This window comes from Papio anubis, chromosome 2 (assembly GCF_008728515.1).
Source record: "Papio anubis isolate 15944 chromosome 2, Panubis1.0, whole genome shotgun sequence".
Taxonomy (NCBI): domain Eukaryota; kingdom Metazoa; phylum Chordata; class Mammalia; order Primates; family Cercopithecidae; genus Papio; species Papio anubis.
Genome location: NC_044977.1, coordinates 85,157,244 through 85,178,455, shown reverse-complemented (window position 1 = coordinate 85,178,455; position 21,212 = coordinate 85,157,244).

Sequence of the window (21,212 nt, the reverse complement as noted above, 5' to 3'; positions counted from 1 at the left end):
CTTAGGCGGAGCACATCACTGGTGACCCCAGGCTAGAGGAGAGGAGTGGCTGATGGAGCCCTTAGGTGGAGAACAGACTCTCCAACTTGCCACATCATCTTCCAGGCCCTAAGGGGTTTGATTCCATTTTTCCCCTTCAGCTGTCACCAAGGATTGCCGTGTTCTGTAACATATATTTCCTTCTTTTTTTTTTTTTTTTTGCCACAAAGTCTCACTCTGTCACCCAGCATGGAGTGCAGTGGTGCAATCTTGGCTCACTGCAACGTCCGCCTCCTGGGTTCAAGCAATTCTCCTGCCTCAGCCTTCCGAGTAGCTGGGATTACAGACGGGCACCACCATGTCTGGTTAATTTTTGCATTTATAGTAGAGAATGGGTTTCACCATGTTGGTCAGGCTGGTCTCGAACTCCTGGCCTCAAGTGATCCACCCACCTTGGCATCTCAAAGTGCTGGGATTACAGGCGTGAGTCACTGTGCCCGGCCCTATAACATATATTTTCTTATGTGTTCATCTTGTCTCCCTAAAAATATTATAAAATACAAAAAGACAAGAAGAGTATTTAACCCCCATTTGCATTCTGCCCCTTTCCTACCCTATCCAGTAAACTGAAGCTCCTCTTCTCATCCACATGCCTACACACTGGGTACAGTGACAAAAATTAACATACCTACCATTTATTGAGTGCTTACTATGTGCCACCTCTGAGCTCAACACTGAAAAACTTGCATCGCAATCCAAGTCACCATTTTGATTAGGGAATTATTATCCCCGTTTTACAGATGAGCAAACTGTAGCTCAGTAAGATAAAGCAGTTGTCCCATATGTCCCACCTGGGTATATCTAGGATCTGAACTCAGCTCTTCCTGTTTCCCGAGCTCATATTCTTTTTGATGCATCACACCGTCTCTCTATAAATATGTAGCATAGACTGTGCCTGGCTACCTGTCAGGACACACTAGGAGTTGCATTGCCAGTACAGGCCTGGTTTGCCATCTAGCTTCAGATGGAGAGTAAAGACAGGAGAATGTTGGGTAAAACATTTGTTCTCAAATTGGGGGAATTTTCCTCCAGAGAACATTTGACAATGCCTGGGGACATTTTTGGTTGTCACAGGCAGGGCAAGGAGTGCTACTGCTGTCTAGTGAGTACAAGCCAGGGATAGTGCTAAACATCCTACAATGGCCAGGCACAGTGGCTTGTACCTGTAATCCCAGCACTTTGGGAGGCCAAGTTGGGCCGAAAGCTTGAGCCAAGGAGTTCGAGACCAGCCTGGGTAACATGGCAGAACCCTATATCTACAAAATATACAGAAATTAACCAAGCATGCTGTTGTGCACCTTTGGTCCCAGCTAATCAGGAGGCTAAAGCAGAAGGATCGATCACCTGAGCCCAGGAGTTGGAGGCTACAGCGAGCCATGATGACACCACTGCACTCCAGCCTTGGTGGTACAGTGAGATCTTGTCTCCAAAAATAACCCAAAAAAAACAATGGGGCGGAGAATGATTCTGTCTCAAGTGTCAACAGTGGCAAGGCTGAGAACCTGTGAGTAAGAGATCCCATTCTATCTGCAAGTTAGCTCCCAGAGTTCTATACTAGGCTTGGGTTACAGACATTGTCAAGAATTATATGTTCATTTTGTTTCCATAGCCTTGGCATTCTCCATCAATTCTGAGACCCATTTTTGAAATTTCATATTATTTGTCAAGAGCCATCTACTAATTGCTAATTTTTTCTCTCTCTCTCTTATTTAAGGTAAAATTAGAGTATTGCTGGGGTGAGTGTATCCATAGGGTTATCATGGTTGATATTCACCTCAAAGCTTTCTGACTTCCTTTCAGAAAGGGCTTTTTAATACCAGCCAAGAATAATAGCATTTAAGGAACATAAACTACCTCTTGCTACTCAAAATGTACCCTTCATTTTAATTTGTTTGAAGCATTTTCTCCAGTTACTTTATTACCATGGGATACTTTCTAAATAGGCCAAGGGATCATCTTCCAAACAGGAAAATGTTTGAATAGCCCTACCAAGTCTGTAGATCATCTAAGGCTGATGCTATTATTAGATAAAAGTTAAGCAATTAATCCCTAAAAACCTCCTAAGAACTGGGGTCACATGGATTCCTTGATTAGAATCCAGGGATGGCTTAATCAAAACTTATCAGGACTCTTTTAAGTCAAGGGTCCGCAATCCCTGGGCCACAGACTGGTACTGGCCTGTGGCATGTTACAAACTGGACTGCACAGCAGGAGATGGGTGGTGGGCCAGGGAGCATCACCACCTGAGCTCTGCCTCCTGTCACATCAGTGGTGGCATTAGATTCTCACAGGAGCACAAACCCTATTGTGAACTGCACATGTGAGGAATCTAGGTTGCAGCTCATTATGAGAATCTAGTGGCTAATGCCTGATCATCTGAGGTGGAACAGTTTCATCTGGGAACCATCCCCCTTTCCCCAACTGGTCAGTGGAAAAAATTGCCTTTCACAAAACCAGTCTCTGGTGCCAAAAAGGTTGGGAACCACTGCTCTAAGTCATGATTCAATTGCGTCATGAAACTGAAAAGCTTAGAGGAAGGGTGACTTCAGGCGTGGCTGGATCCAGGTGTTCAGAAAGCATCGCCAGGATCTGTTGTCTCTTAATTTTTCTGCCCTACTTCCTCTGTGTTGGCTTCACTCTCAGACTTTACTCTCATGGCTGCCCTCATCGGTGTAGCAGTTCTAGTCCAGTGGGGAAAAGGCAGTGACAGTACTATTAAAAGTCTCAGTGTGCTTCTGATGGAATCATATGCTCATTCCTGAGCCAATTACTGAGGCCAGAGGAATGTGGCACTCCACTTGGCTGGTGCCTCATCAGTGCTGTTAGTGGGGGTATGGGTCCTGGCAGCCAAAACTAGTGACCAGTTAAGAGCAAAATCAGTAGCACCCATTCAGCAAAGGTTTCAGCCTGAAAAATCGAGCACATAGCAGGAGTTCTCACCAGGAGAGACAGGCCTGGCCCTGACTCGCTGAGTGACCCTGAGGAGGACACCTGTCCCCCAAAGACCCTTAAAGTCCCATCCACTGCAGAATACTTTCCTCTATGGATGCCCTCAACACTGGCTTCAGTTGGAGAGCAAGTGCTCCACCAAACACAGCAAAATAAGAAAAACGGGACAAGGGTCAGCAGAACCTTCCTGCTGCTTTATGTCTTTTCTGGCAGTTACGACCAGCAAATCACTTAGGAAAATCTGCTCGGTTTAAAATTTCATGGTAGCATAAACCACTCATTTGAGTAGATTCTGATTAATACCCTTTAACACCAAAAGGGTCCTGTGCCAAGGAGAACAGCCTGAGGAAGAAGTCCTCCAGGGTCTGACAAAGATGGATGGAAAGAAGAAACAGAGAATAGCGTGTGCACTGGGCCAGACGGGCTTGTCTTTTCCCCATGGGATAAAATCATTTTCTGGTGGTCAGATTGGGTGGAGTGTGGAACTGTTATCAATATTATGATAAAATTATGTTCTTTGCTGAAAGCATGAAGCCTGTAATTGTTGATTTCATCCCCTGACGTGGCCAATTATGGGTACATATATGGGTAGTAACTAAGTTGGGCTCTTGGCATGACCTACCAAAAAGAATTGGCTAGAAATACTCGGGTGGCTATTAGAAAAGTAGGATAAGCACGAAGTTGTGTGGTATGTGATGCACTGAGGTTGTAATTGCATTACCCAGGAGAGTCTGTGGATCTCTTAGTAAATCCATTGTCTCTAAGCCTAAAACTGAAAAGACTTCATTTCCATCTAGAGAGTGACAGGGGATTAGATGGTAAGGCCTATGATTTCTTCCAATTGAAGCACATTACTCAACAGTCAAAGGTGACAACACGTGGTCACATTCGAGTCAGAGCCTCAGAGTTGAAGAGGGAATTAATAAATGGAAGACAGAAAAGCATTTCAAATGCAGTCTAAAAATAAAGAGATGGATGATATGCACAAGAGGTTAAAAGACATGGAAAATGGAGTGAGAAGGTTTAACATAAGTCTAATCCAAGTTCTGGAAGGTGATAAAAGACAAAATGGGAAATAAGTACTATCAAAGAGATAATGTTACCAATTTTCAGAGTTAGCATATACCATAGATGCTCCATGGTGAAGCTGCTGAAAACCAAAGAAAATGAAACCATTTTAAAAGCCAGCAGTGATAAAACACAGATTCCCTACAAGGGAGCAGCCTTTGGAATGGCTGCCGACTTTCCACCCTCAAGGATACCCAAAGGAGTGGATTATCTTCAGAGAGCTGAGAAAAGTTTCTGTCAACCTAGAGATTAATACCAAGTGAAACACTCTCTCGATAATGATGGTAAAATAAAGATACAAACAAAAAATGGAGAGTGTTTATTCACAAAATAGAAACCTACAAAATAATCCTTAAAATCTAAATTCTAAAGGATATATGTTGGGCAGAAGAAAAAATTATGCCAGATGCAAATCTGATGTAAGAAGGAAGAAAAAGTAAAGACATGGGTAAATTAGTAGGCTGATCTAAGCAAACATTGATCGTATAAAGTGATAATAAAAGTAATACCAAATGAAGTGCAGCAAAGCAATAATACAAGCTGAAACAAAAATACTGGACTATATTAGTAAAAGAACTCTAGCTCAAACAAAACTAATGAATAATAATGGAAGAAGGATGATCTGGAAATGAAATCACCCAAAAGTCTGTGGATTATTCAGGAGGATGAAAACCGTATTAATTAAATTTGGACTTTGTTAAGCTAAGTATGCTTATTAAAACTGCGAGTGTAACTACTAAAAGAATAAGCATGGAACATACATCCACTGAAGAAGTAGCAACTAAAGATGAAATAAAGAAAAGAAGTCAAAAGAAGGCAAAAAGAAGAATCAGAAGACGTAACACAAATCAAAAGCACATAATGAGGTTGTAGCAATAAGCTTAAATGCATCAGGATTCACAATTTATACAAGTGGATTGGTATTTCTCAATAAAAGACAAAAACTTCCAGACAGAGCTGGATTTTTAAAGCTCAATTGTATGCTGATACAAAAAAATTAATAAAACTTAGACACGGAGGAAGTGGACAAATCTACCAGTATAACAGAAATTGTTTTAACATACCTCTCTCAAGAACTGACAGGTCAAGCAGACCAAGAAACCATTCATAATTCAAAAAGACAATTCAAAATCCTGATTTAATATGTTACATAAACATGGAGCCAGTCATGGTGGCTCACACATGTAATCCTAGCACTTTGGGAGGCTGAGGCAGGAGGATCACTTGAGCCCAGGAGTTCAAGACCAGCCTGAGCAACATAGGGTGATCCTGTCTCTACAAAAAATGTTAAAAAATTAGCCAGTTGTAGTGGCATGCCTATGGTCCCAGCCATCCCAGCCACTTGGGAGGCTGAGACAGGAGGAAAGCTTGAGCTGGGGAGGTCAAGCGATGAGCCACTGCCACTGCACTCCAGGCTAGGTGACAGAGCAAAACCCTGTCTCAAAAACAAACAACAAACACACACTGAAACCAGCAATTGGAGCGTACACATCCTTTTCAAGCACGAAAACTTGCCACATATTATGCCACAAAGTGAGCCTCAAAAAATTCATAAACTTGGTATCATCTGCGCCATATTCTCTGACCAATATGCATTTAAGTTAGAAAATGTGGAGGAAAAAAAAAGAGAAAAACTGCATATATTTTGAAATGTTAAAAAAACCAATGTGTCAATGAGGAAATAATCATGGAAATCAGAAAATACTTACAATTAAACATGTAAGAGGCAGTTAATGTAGTATTACAGAGGAATTGTACTTTCAGTGTTTCATTAGAAATAAGAAAGCCTCTAAATCAGTGAACTAAGCATTCAACTGAAAAAATTGGGAGGGAAATGCCAAGAGAAAAACAAGGAAAATAAAAGGAAAGAAATAATGAAAGTAAAAATCAATAAAATAGGAAACAAAAACATGTGAGTGAAGGTCAACAAAGCTAGAAGTCGGTTCTTTGGAAAGACTAATAAGACACAGAAAATTATTGTTAAAAATTAATCAGTAAAAACAGAGACAATGTGGAAATAATATTACAAGTGAAAGAAAACATTACAACAAGCACTGCAGAGATGAATAGTTAAGAGGTTATTATGGATAACTTTATACCAATAAACTTATAACTTTTCATAAAATGGATAAATTTCCAGGAAAACAAAACCTACCAAAATTGACTCAAGAAAGGAGAAAAAGTGGAAATAGTCTGATCACTGTTTTTAAGATCATATTAATAGCTCAACATGCTAAGAAAAGAAAACACTGGACCCAGATGGCTTTGCAGGCATGTTCTACTAAACAGATAGGAACAGATCATTTCACATTTACACAGACTTTTGCAGAGAATTCTTTTTATTAGGCTGATTCCAAACAAGACAGGAACAAGTACAAAAGGCCAACTGCACTCATGAGCATAAATGAAAAAATGTAAATAAAATATTGGCAAACTAAATTCAGATATATATAAAAACAATAAAACATCATGTTTTACTGAAACACAAGGTTGACATTTGGGTTTGTGAACTGTAACGTGTATTGAATATAGAAAATAAATTAGTATAATCCATTGTATTAACAAATTAGAAAAAAAAACATGACTATCCTAGCAAATAAATGCAAAAAAGGCTTTCCATAAAATATAATCCAATAAAGTGAACCTATAATGAAACTGCTGCAAACAAAATCCTTAATGACAACAGTTGAAAACTATTCTGTCTAAAAATATTTTTAGAAATCAATATAATAATTTTATTATTTGAGTAAAGAAAACAGTTTTAAAATAAGATACAAGCACAACAAAGTAAAAGACTAAAGTTTCGACAACATGAAAATTGAGAAGTGTTTCATGAAAAATAACAGAGAAGATTTTTGTAACACAGAACCAACAGGGAATTAGTGTAGAGAAAAGATAAGGGATTCCTTTAAAAATCAGTGATCAGAAGTCATAACTCCATAGAAAAAATTCATAAACAGGAATTTAATAGAGAGGAAATAAATAAACCATAAACATCTTAAAAGTTGATCAACCTTGATTAGTTATTAGATAAATATGAATTTAAATCACAATGAGATGTTACCTCAGATGGGGAATAATTTAAAAATCTGACCATACCAGAAGCAGGCAGGAATGTGGAGCAATGAGAATTCTCATTATGTTATTAATGGAAATAGGATAGGTATAGCCACTTGAAAAACATTTTGATATTAATCAGTAAAAGGTGGCCATGCACAAGCACCAAGACCCGGAAATTTCAACCTTTGGTTGAAAAACTCTTGCAAGAAACTGTCTCTTGAAAAACTCTTACAAATGTGTGTCAGGAAACATATACAAAAATGATATGGCAAGATTGTTCATCAAAGTGAAAAACCGGAAACAATGACCATCAATAGGAGAAGAAACAGCTTAATTGTGGTGCATTTGGACCATGAACGCAGCAGCTAAAAGGAATCAGCTAGAACCTGATGCCTTGACACCAATGAATCTCAATGCAATGAAAGACAAGAGACAAAAGAATGCAAATAAAACTGATTTACATTAAGTTCAAATTCAAAGTATTGGTTTAATTATTAGGGGATTTGTAAATAATGGAACAACCATAAAGAAAAGCAAGGGAATAAGACATTTACAATTCTGAGTATTGGTCATCTTAGACAGAGGTAAGAAATGAGATGCAATCAAGGATATGCCCAAAGAGGGTTTGGAAGGTATTGGATTTTTTAAATTAACATGGGTTCTCAAGGTTTATTCTGTTATTCCTATTAAACTGTGCCCACGCATTTCACAAGTTTTGTGTTTGTAGTATTTTACACTTAAAATAGCACTTAAAGCTAAACAGCATTTTCTCAACATTAGAAAGACTCTAAAAATAAGCAGGACTTTGTTATAATGTGTGCTTTCAATGTCCTTAAATCAACCAGCAGTACTATGTTCTTTGAAAAAAAAAATGCTGTAATTCCCAATGAAATTAAGAAAAGGATAGTGATATCATTACTATTATTTCACAGTCTTTACAATGTAGCCAATGAAATTGGATGACAACATTAAATTAAAAGTATTGGAAAGGAAAGAGCATAGCTATTAATTTTTATGGGTTTTTACTTGGCCTTGAAAATTCAAGAGAATCTGAAAGATAGTTTTTTTAAAAATAAAATATATTTAATGAAAAATTAACAGAACCAGGAAGATAATTAAGTAAATTACACTGGATTAAAATAAGTGTATTTTAATAAAAATAAATAAAATTGTATTCAGTGTCTTATTTAAAATATACTAGAAAAATATCAGATCCAAAACACACTTTAAAAACACAAGATACCTAGAAATAAACAGTACAACATACTTACGAACTACCTAAATAAAACTACATAATTATATTATAAAACTATATAACATAATTATAGGTCACATTCAGGACCTAACTAAGTAAAACTATATAATTTATGCAAATAAAGACAAATAAATTAAGAGATGTACCATATATACTTTTGGGTAGGAAAACATAATATTACATCTACTTTCTTCAAAACTAATCTAAAAAGTAAATACAATCTCATTATCCGGGGACTTGACAAAAGTGTTCTGAAATTAGTCTGAAAAATAATCAGTGAATTTTGTGAGGAAAAAATTGTTTTTTTATTTTCTTTTGAGATGGAGTCTTGCTCTGTTGCCCAGGCTGGAGCACAGTGGTGCTATCTTGGCTCACTGTAGCCTCCACCTCCCAGGTTCAAGCGATTCTCCTGCCTCAGCCTCCCAAGTAGCTGGGACTACAGGTGTGCAACATGACATTTGGCTAATTTTTGTATTTTTAGTACAGGTGGGATTTCACCATGCTGGTCAGGCTGGTCTCGAACTCCTGATCTTAAGTGATCTGCCCACCTTGGCCTCCCAAAGTGCTGGGATTACAGGCATGAGCCATGGCATCCAGTGGAAAAAATTCTTAAAAAGAAAAGTAATGCTATAGCAGAGATTTATGAAACTCCTAGATATTAAAATACATCATAAAGTGCTGACGTCTAAAACAATATGACATTTATTCAGTTTATAAGGACACTGTATACACATTAAAACTACAGGACACAAAAACAATGAGAAAAATCTTAGAGGCAAGTAGGCAGAGGCCATTTCATGTACCAATGGATGGCATTTTAGCTGGCAGCAAACTTCTCAAAAACAACAGTAAAGGTCAGATGTAAATTGAAAAACATGCTAAAAATAGTGAGCACAAATAAATAGTAAGCCTAGAATTTTCTCCTCAGCTAAATTGCCGTTCAAGAGCCATAATAAAATAAAAATAGTTTCATACAAAGTCTGCAAAAATTTACCATTTAGAGACCCCTGCTGAAAGAACTATCCAAAAGTGGATCACTGAGAAAAGGAATCTAAACTTCATAGAAGAGAGTGTGATTAGAGAAGCAATGGTGAGCAAATCATGGAAATGTAAAGCAAGAACTGAGTATATAAATAATAATAATAATTAGTAGTATTAATTCTGTAGCATAAAAAGGGTAAGACAAAACATGAGATTACACTAATATATAATTAAAGCAAGTTAATGAGTAAAACATGACATATGTTTTGATTTTAAGGTAAGCATTCTTGTTAAAAATATTTGTTGATTCCTGAAACTATATAAGGCAAATGTATAACTTGCAAACTAGAGGAGAAATTTAAAAAATTGTAAAGAAAAGAGATCAAACAATTCAACAGAAGGAAGAAAAGGAGGAAAAAAGCATAAGGAATAAACAAGGTAAAGAAAATACCCAAATATACATAACTTTTACTTCTGTTTAAGTAGAAGGATATGATGCACCATTTCTCTTGTGTTAACAACAAGGAAACAGCAGAAAAAATAAAAATCATAGTATTCTAAAAGGCTAGTAAAGAGCAGTTAGAAGCCTTGAATAACTGACTTGCAGAAAGAAAAGAGATCTTCATAAGTGAACAGAAAGCCTCAGCTTCTGTTTGGGTACAGATGGACAGAGGAGTGGGCTTCAACCATACACAGAGCTACTTTGTGCAGATGAGAAGAAATCAGCCAAGCTTTAGTTGAAAACATGGACAGATGCAACTGAGTCTAAATGCAAAAGCAAACCACTCAGCCTAGCAATTCTCACCCATCTTCTACACCCTCAAGTTTTGTCAAGAAAGCTTCAATATAGGAGGGACAAGAAAGTAGGATTCATGAATCCTGCCAGAGTTGAATTCAAAGATAAAACAAAAAATATTTGAAACCACGATCCAACCCCCTCCCAGCTTAAAAACCAGCAAAATAAAAAAGAGTGATGATGTAATGAGAATAGCACTCTACCTCAGTGGTTTTTCTCCCCAAAACCCAAATCCAATCATGAGAAAAACATCAAATAATCTCAAATGAGGTGTATTCTATAAAATATCTGACCGGTACTCCTCAAAATTTTCAAGATCATAAAAACAAGGAAATTCTGAGAAATGGCCATAGACCAGGGGAGACTAAAGAGGCATGATGACTAAATGCAATGTGGTATCTTGGATGGGATCCTGGAACTGCACAGGGATATTAGTGGGAACACTGGTGACATCTGAATAAACTCTGGAGTTTAGTTAATAGTAGTGTCCCAATGCTGGTTTCTTAGTTGTGACAAATGTACCATGGTAAAGCAAGATGTTAATAAATGATGAACTGGGTGAAGAGTATGCAGGAGATCTCTGTACTATCCTTTGAACTTTTCTGTAAATCTGAAACTACTCTAAAACAAAAACATTCTTTTTTTAAAAAGAAAAAACATCTACTTACAAAATACAAAACAGTTGTGAGTAAATTAAATAAAAGATAAAGATAATTGGCATACTGATAACTAGAAAATATAGCTTGGAAGAATTTTGAAAAGACCTAAGTAAAGAGAGATACTGTGTTTATGAATTGAAAGTCTCAATATTGTTAAGATGTCATTTCTCTCCCAAACTGATCAACTAATTTAATGCAATCCCAATCTAAATCCCAGTGGGCTTTTTTTTCTCATTTGTAGAAATTGATGGGCTGATTCTAAGATTTGAAATAATATCCAAAACAACTTTGATTAAAAAACAGCAAAGTTAGAGGACTTATGCTGCCTGATTCCAAGATTTCCTTGAAAGAGTAAGAGTAATCAAGACAGTATGATAATGACATAAGTATAGATATATGGAAATAGAACAGAAATAGACACATATAGATGATTAATCAATTTATAACAAAAGGTGGCAAGTGTGAATTAATTAATAAAGGATGGTCTTTTCAACAAATGGTGCTAGAAAAACTGGATATATTTATTGTAAAAATTGAGCATCAACCCTTACATATAACCTAAACAAAAATGAATACAAAGTGGCTACAGACCTAAAGGTAAAAACTAAAACTATCACTTTTTTATTTAGGATACAATTATTGCAAGTTTGAAGTAGATGAAGATTTTTTTGCTAGGAGAAAAGTAGTATGAGTTATGGGAATAACTCATAAAATGGATTTCATAAAACTCAAAAACATCCATAAGATATCAATAAGATAATTAAAAGATAGGATATATGCTAGGGGAAAATACAATACATATATCTATCAAAGAGTAAAGAGCCAGGTGGGATGGTGTGCACCTGCAGTCCCAGCTACTTGGAAGGCTGGGGCTAGAGGATCACTTGAGCTCAGGAGTTCCAGGCTGCAGTAAGCTATGATGGTACCACTGCACTGTAGCCTGGGTTGCAGAACAAGACTAGTATAAAGAACACATAAAATTCAATAACAGTAAGATTAGCAATCCAATAAAAAAGAGTAAAAATTCCAAAATATAATTCACAAAAGTAGATATGTAAAAGGCCAATTAGAACATAAATCAATATCTTTTGTCACTAAAGAAAATCAAATTAAAATAACAAAGGGGAGTGGGCACGGTGGCTCACGTCTATAATCCCAGCACTTTATAGGCCAAGGCGGGCGGATCACGAGGTCAGGATAAGAGACCATCCTGGCTAACACGGTGAAACCCCATCTCTACTAAAAATACAAAAAATTAGCTGGGTGTGATGGTGGGCACCTGTAGTCCCAGCTACTTGGGAGGCTGAGGAAGGAGAAAGGCGTGAACCCGGGAGGTGGAGCTTGCAGTGAGCCACGATCGCACCACTGCACTCCAGCCTGGGTGACAGAGCAAGACTCCATCTCAAAAAACAAAACAAAACAAAACAAACTACAAAAGGATACCACTACCCCCTCCAGAAATTTTAGAAACTTGACATTGATAATACCCACTATTAACAACAACGTGGAGAAACTGGTGGCAATTTAAAATGATGCAACAACTTTGAGAAACAGTTTGGTAGCTACTTATAAAGAGGTAACATCCACTGATCATATGATCCAGTGATTTTACTCCTAGATAATAGCTGAGAGAAATGTAAATACATGTTCACAAAGCCATCTAGAACACAACTTTTCATAGAGGCTTCATTTATAAGAGTCAAAAATTGGAAGCAACTCTACTATCCATCAACAACAGAAGGGATTAACACACTGTGGTATATTCATACAATGAAATACTCCACACTAAGAAAAAGCATCTAACTCTGATTCATGCAACCATGTAGATAGATTTCAAAAATACTATTTTTTGCAAAAGAAGCAGGCACAATAGAGTACATACTGTAGGATTTCATTTATATGAAGCTTGAGAACAGGTAAAACTTATCTAGGTTATAGAAATCAGAGCAGTGGTTGCTTCTGTATGGAGAAAGAATTAACACAGGATCATGAGGAGACTTTCTGGGGTAATAGAAATATATCTTGACTTTGGAGTGTAGATTACAAAGGTATACTTAATATTTATGCATATTACTCTATGTATATTATGTCTCAATAATAAAAGTCAGTGAAGAGACAGCATATTAAATTCAACTGTACTTGTAATTGAAGTAAATGTAAATGGATTAAATTTGCCCATTAAAAGGCAGAGACCTTTAGTCTTGATTTTACAAAACAGAAAATTTAGCGATACACTGTTTACAATAGAAATGTTTAATCTATAAGGACAAATATAATTTGAATGTAAAGTGATATAAAATTAAATACCAGGCAAACATTAATCAAATAAATTTGGTATACTTCTATTAATATCACACAAAATTGACTGTAAGTCAGAATATATTACAAGGGATATAAAGGTCACACTATGAGGGCAAAAGAAACAATTGGGTGGCAAATTACAATAAATCTGTACATACATGCACTTAACGAACAGAATAATGTATAAAGCAAATATAGATCATTACATTAAGAAATTGAAAAGTCCCACTTTGGGAAGCTGAGGCAGGTGGATCACCTGAGATCAGGAGTTCGAGACCAGCCTGGCCAACATAGTGAAACTTCATCTCTACTAAAAATACAAAAATTAGCCAGGCGTGGTGTCACGCGCCTGTAGTCTCAGTTACTAGAGAGGCTGAAACAGGAGAATCACTTGAACCCAGGAGGCGGAGGTCACAGTGACATGAAATCATGCCACTGCACTCCAGCCTGGATGACAGAGCGAAACTCCATCTTAGAAAAAAGAAAAATTGAAAAATCCATAATTATAGTATGAATTTTAGCATGCCTCTTTAAATGGCTGAGAGATCAAGCAGATAAAAACTTTTAAGTATATAGTAGGCTTGAGCATCATTGTTTAAAAAAATTGTTCTAATGGAGACATATATACATGGCATCTGCCCCCAGAATTATTGTCAAGCACACATTATATCAATATAGAAAGGTAAATAGATAACAAAGCACATAACAACAAATACCAAAGTAGTGATACCTACAGAACACATCCCCTGACTAGAATATAATTAGCTCAGAAACCACTGAGAAAAATAAAAATATATTTATGTATTTTGAATTTTTTTTTTTTTTTGAGATGGAGTTTTACTCTGTCACCAAGGCTAGAGTGCAGTGGTGTGATCTTGGCTCACTGCAACCTCCGTCTCCTGGGTTCAAGCAATTCTCCTGTCTCAGTCTCCCAAGTAGCTGGGATTACAGGTTCCCGCCATCATGCCTGGCTAATTTTTGTTTTTGTTTTTGTTTTTGTTTTTTTCAGTAGGGACAGGGTTTCACCATGTTGGCCAGGCCGGTCTCGAACTCCTGACCTCAGGTGATCTGCCTGCCTTGGCCTCCCAAAGTGTTAGGATTATAGGAGTGAGTCACCACACCTATTTTGAAATTTAAAAAGAAAAGACTTTTAGATAATTCATGAGTTATATAAAATATTGTAATAATATAAATTAGAAAATGAAAAAATGTTAAAATGTTTAAAAATTATACATATTCATGTGGGATACATATAAATTAGGACTTATGAGGAATGAAGCAATAAAGAAGATTGAAAATTAGGAGCTATGTATTTAATCTAACACTAGAAAGAGAACTACAAGGTAAAGCACAGATGGGAGAAGGAAGACAATAAGAAAGTTAAGAGCAGAGCTTAATGAAACAAAAACAAATGATCCACAAACTAGAAGCTATTGGAAAGATGCAACTCTGAGAATACTGATAAAGAAAAAAGAGAAAAATAACATTAAAAAGTCAAAATTAGAACATAATGACAGCGATAGTAGACATTTTAAATTTGTAATAACCTATGTATAATTTTGTCAGTACATTTGAAAAAAATGATCAATTTTCAAGGAAAATATGTCCTCACGAAATGGATTCCATAAGAAATAAAAATCTTTAATATAATTAAATTTGTTAAACATAATATATCAGTAGCTAAAAATCTATACATAACCAATAAAAACCCACTAGGTTCAGATAGTTTTATAAGCAAATTTTACCAAAACTTCAAGAAACTGAAGTCAAACTCTATCTTACGTAAATTTTCCCAGAAAATATATAAATATTATTATTTAGCTCCCCACTGAATTTATAAGGCTAATGTAACATTTAACCAAAATAAGGCATGAACACTATAAAAAATAAAATTGCAGATCATCCTCACTTACAAACACAGATGGAAAAAAATTCCTAAAAAAACTATTAGCAAACCAAATCCAACAGTTATACCATAGTAATATTTGGCTTATCTTAGAAACGCAAATTTTGATTAACATGGAAAAATTTGTCAACATAATCCTCACATTTATAAATTAAAATACAGAAATTATATGATTGTTTCAAAAAAATTTCCAGAAACAGGGATGTGATCAAATTAAGTACACATACAGTATAAAACATCTTCACATCATAAGAAGAGGAAAGGGATTTCCTATCTGAAAAAGGTAATCTATGAGAAAAAAAAACTTACATAATACTTACTGAAGAAATATTAAAAGTAACCCCTTTAGTGTAGGAGAAAGACAAGGATTCTTTCTTCTGCTATTTCTACTGAATACAAAATTTAATACATCTCTTATCCTATATAGTAAGGTAAGAAAAGAAATGAGAAGTATAATACTTAGAAAGAAATTGCCTTGTTTACTTATATAGATAATTCAGAGAACTATAAACTGTTAGGACTAATAAGAGAGTTCAGTAGATTTACTGAACACAAGAAAAATATGCAACGTTCAATAATGTTCACATGCCCAAGCAATTATAAAATGTTATTTTTGAAAAAACAGGTTATATTACAAAATAACACCAAGAAATAAATTTAACAAAATATGTGTAAGACCCTTAGGGAGAAAATTATAAGGACATTGTTCAAGAACATAAAACAGAGGTCTAAGATAAACGGAAACTGCTGCTATATTTACAGAAAGGAACACTTAATATCACAAATAAATACTGAACTATTCCAATCAAAATTCCAACACAGTTTTTTTCCTAGTACTTGATAAACTGATTCTAAAATTTGAATGACAGAAAAAAAAGGCAAGGTAATTTTGAAACAGAATATAACGACTCTTCATATTCCTAAGACTTTAAGACTTACTAAAGTTATTGAAACAGCCATAGCTACTAAAATGGAATAGAAGCTACTAATAGAACCCTATATATAGACATGAGAACTTGCAACAATTTCAGATGTAAAATTCCAAATATTATGGAAAAGACGAACCATTCATTAATAGGTGCTGGAATCATTGGCCATCCATGGAAGGAAGGATAAAATAAGGTCTTTATTATATTGGAGTAGGGAGGGCTTTTGAAAATATAATACAAAAAGCATAAGCCTTTAAGAAAAATATAATGAAATACATTAAAATGTATAACTTCGGGATTGAGACATCATAAACAAAATAAAAAGAAATCCACAATCTAGCAAAGGATATTTGCAGTTCATGAAATACCAAGGACTGAATATCCAGAATATATAAAGAGTTCATTTAAACAATAATCTTAGAGAAAAATAAACAATGAAAATTAGCAGGCACATCACAGAAGAAAGTACCTGAATGACTAAGAAATGTGAAAATCTGCTTTCAACTTCATTAATAACAAGAAAATGCAAATTAAAACTGCATCATGGCCGAGCATGTTGGCTCATTCCTATAGTCCCAGCACTTTAGGAGGCTGAGGCAGGAGGATCACTTGAGGCCAGGAGTTCAAGACCAGCCTGGACAACATGGCAAGACTCCATCTCTAAAAAAGTTTTTTTAAATTAGCTTAGCATAGTGGCACACATCTGTAGTCCCCGCTGCTGGGGAGGTTGATGGAGGAGGATTGCTTGAGCCCAGCAGTTTGAGGTTACAGTGAGCTATGACCATGCCACTGTGCTCCAGCCTGGGCAGCAGAGCAAGACCCTGTCTCTAAAAAACAAACAAACAAAAGTACTGCATTATACCATTTCTAATTATTTAAATGCTTCAAAATCTGAAAACACCAGATGCGTAGAAGGACATGGGGAACTAGGAACACCTACATATTATTATACATGACAACATTTTGTAAAGGAATTTGGCAACATACACTAAGTGTAAATATGAAGATGGCCTACAACCCAGTCTTTCTACTTTTAGGTATACGTCCTGCAGAAATTCTGGCACAAGGTCAAAGTTTCTCTGCTTTAGCCTTCTCCCCTTGACCATCCATTATAGCAAAAAATAAAACAAAAATAAAAATAAATGGAAACAACCCGAATTGTTCCTCAGTAGAGAACTAGAATATTATAGGAAATGTGCTAAAGCCACATGTATAAATATGTCATTTGGAATATGTCTTTTTGACATATTTCAAAAAGATATTATTGAGTGGAAAAAAAAACCCTACAAATTACAAGGATACGTATAACATGCTGTATTTAAATAATTGTGCTTGTATATTACATATTACACAAAGAATGTATTTGGAATAAAATATATTCCAGAATCTGCATCAGCTTAAGGATATCCATTATCTGCTGAAGAAAGGAGAGGCAAGGGATCAGGTGGGTGCCTCTAGCTATAAATGTAATGTTTAATTTCTAAAAACATTAATAATATCTGAAATTCACATATCAATATGTCAACATCCCCATGGTCCCTAATATGTGCCAGGCACTGCGATAATATCCATTAATGTGTCAGTAATATGACAGTTATTAAATGATAATATGACAATACTCTTTATTAACCTTTAATAATTTTCTATCTTGCAAGACCACATTATACATTATAGTTATGCTTGTCAAATACTGAAATCATATGCAAAGTAATGGCCCACTCAGCTGCAAGACTTTAACCAGTAGTAGTGCCCGCTTTTTAGGTTATGGTTCTAATTCAGTTCTTTATGAAAATAATTCAATGATCTGGTTATTGGAAATCAATAATCAAAAGAACATTCTGATAAGCAAAAGAAAATTATAAGAAACTTCAATGTTGGCTCCAAAAACTGGGCACTTAATCATCTACTGCCTTACATTGTTTGCTTTTTAAGATATCTGAATTTCCTGATGAACTAGATTGTTAAAGATCACAGTCAGTAGAGGAAAGCAGCAGCCCAGGAACCAGGGGAAATGCAAAAGAAACATTGCCCCCAGAAATCTAAGTCTCTGGGAGAAATGCTAAGAACAATGGGAGGAATGTTCTTAGCTCTATAACCTTGTTTCAGAGCAAGATGCAAAAAGGATATCTCCAGATTCTAGAAGAATAATCCAATTCAAGGAAAAGAAAATTTACCCAGTCCTATTTGTTTTATTTTCTTCATTGTCAACACAGTAACTTTAAGCCAAAAAACACAAAGACATTGTCTTTTTAAAAGGACAATGAAGATGGGAAAGGAAGGACCAGTCACCTAAATTGAGCTCAGATCTCTTCATTAACACAATTAGCAAATATATATTGAACACGAACTATGTGCCAGGAACTAGGATACAGTAGGGAACAAGACAGGTAAAGCTCCCCTTCCTGGTTCTTATATTTCAGTGGGGTAGGTACTAATTAAATAAAGAAATACATCATGCTAATTGCTAAGGAGAAAATCAGACAGGATAAAGGGATAGTGAAGATAATGATCAGAAAAGGAACATTTCATGATCCTTGAGCAGTGGCATGGATGGGGAGAGAAAGCTACTCATGCACAGAACTGGGAGAGAAGTATTCCAGGTAGATGGAATAGCTAGTACATAGACTGACACGAAAATGAGCCCGGCATATTTAGGTCCAGAAAGGAGATCATATGGCTAGGGAGTAGTTATTCAAAAGTGGCAGGAGGTGAACTGAGAGAGGTAGGTGGGAGTTAGATCCCACAGGCCCTGGTAGGGTATCATAATGAGAAACCAAGGAGAGTTTTAAGCAGGAGAGTACAGGATCTCACTTCCATGTTTGAAAGATTGCTCTAGCTGCTGAGCAAAAGATAAACCGCAGGGAGACACGAAGTGGGAAGACCAGTTTGGGAGGGGTGGGGGTATTGAAATAGACTTGACAAGAGATGACAGCAGCTTGGACCATGAAGGTAACAATGGAAAAGTAAAAAGTAGTGAGCTGTACTGCAGAACTAGAGCCAATGAGATGAACGATGGTTTAAAAATGGCATGGGGAGGGCAAAAGAAAAAAATCAAGGGGACTCCAAGGTTTGGCAATTGGGAAGACAGTGATGTCATTTACCAAGATAGGAAAGAGTAGGGGAGAAAGAGAAATGGCAATGGGGCCAGAGAGGCGTGAATACTGTGTAGGACACAAAGTCTAAGACATGCATACATCTAGTATTCAAGTTGAACAGGTAATTAACTGAAATTCATTTCGTTCTCTCTGAGAGATGGCAGAATGGAAGATATGAATTTGGGAGTCACTGGCATGTAGACAGTATTTATAGACATGGGCTAGATGAACTCCCCTACAGCACAGTGTAGAGAGCCCAGGAAAAGTCCTGAGGCACTTCAGTGGTGGAGACTCGGATGCTGACAAAAAGGAGTGAGATTGAGGGGTGGGTGAGAAAAAAAAAACAACAACAACAGAACCTACTACTCCATCATAATAATTCAGAAATTTGTATGACACTTTATGTAAATTTTCAATTTTTTTCCCTCATAATTTATTTGACTTCCTGCCTTAGATTAGGTGGTTCCTGGAGTTTGGGAATAATTTGTGCATGTAGCCATGGGCTCACTGTACACAAATCTGCATTGAGTAGAAGATGGGTAAGAAGAAAAAAAAAAACCAATTAATTCCTGACCCCTTTTTAAAAAGAAAAGTGATGTGACACTTGGAATTGCAAACTGGCTCTAAAAGTATTCTCTAGGTGACTTGTATGCACTTAGAAAAGAAAGAGTTTCCATTGGTCTATGTGCCTGTTTTTGTACCAGTGCCATGCTGGTTTTGGTTACTGTAGCCCTGCAGGATAGTTTAAAGTTGGGGGTAATGTGATACCTCCAGCTTCATTCATTTTGTTTAGGATTGACTTGGCTATTTGGGCTCTTTTTTGGTTCCATATGAATTTTAAAATTGTTATTTCTAGTTCTGTCATTGGTAGTTTGATAGAAATAGCATTGAATCTGTACATTGCTTTGGGCAGCATGGCCATTTTAATGATATTGACTTTTCCTATTCATGAGCATGGGATGTTTTTCCATTTGTTTGTGTCTTTTCTGATTTATCTGAGCAGGGTTTCTGTAATTCTCATTACAGAGATCTTTCACCTCCCTTGTTAGGTGTATTCCTAGATATTTTATTCTTTTTGTGGCAATTGTGAATGGGATTGCCTTTCTGATTTGGCCCTTCTTTTGGCTGTTGTTGGTGTACAGGAATGCTGGTGATTTTTGTACATTGATTTTGTATCCTGCAACTTTGCTGAAGTTGTTTCTCAGCTGAAGGAGCTATAGAGAGCCACGAAACAAGGTTGCACACCTACAACCACCTGATCTTCAACAAAGCTGACAAAAGCAAGCAATGGGGAAAAGACTCCCTATTCAATAAATGGTGCTGGCCATATGCAGAAGATTGAAGCTGGACCCCTTCCTTACACCATATACAAAAATCAACTTAAGATGTATTAAATACTTTAATGTAAAACACAAAACTATTAAAAAAAAAAAAAACAAACCTAGAAGACAACCTAGGCAATACCACTCTGGACATAAGAAAGGGTAAAAATTTCATGACAAAGATACCAAAAGCAATTGCAACAAAAGCAAAAATTGACAAATGGGATCTAATTAAACTTAAGAGTTTCTGTACAGCAAAAGAAACTATCGATAAAATGAACAGACAACCCACAGAAGGGGAGAAAAATTTTGCAAACCATGCATCTGAGAAAGGTCTGATATCCAGAATTTATGAGGAACTCAAACAAATTTACAAGAGAAAAACGATCCCATTAAAACATGGGCAAAGGACATGAGCAGACACTTCTCAAAGGAAGACATACATGGGGCTAACAAGTATATGAAAAGAAGCTCAATATTGTTGATCATTAGAGAAACGCAAATCAAAACCACAAGGAAATACCTCACACTGGTTAGAATGACTATTACTAAAAAGTCAAAAAATAACAGATGCTGGCAAGGTTGTAGAGAGAAAGGTTGTCGGTGGGAGTATAAATTAGTTCAACTGTTGTGGAAAGCAGTATTGTGATTCCTCAAAAAGCAAAAGCAGAACTACTGTTTGACCCAGCAATCCCATTACTGGGTATATACCCAAAGGAATACAAATCATCCTACCACAGACACATGCACATGAATATTATTCCTTGCAGCACTATTCACAGCAGCAAAGACATGAAATCAACCTAAATGCCCATCAGTGACAGAGTGGATAAAGAAAATTTGGTACATATA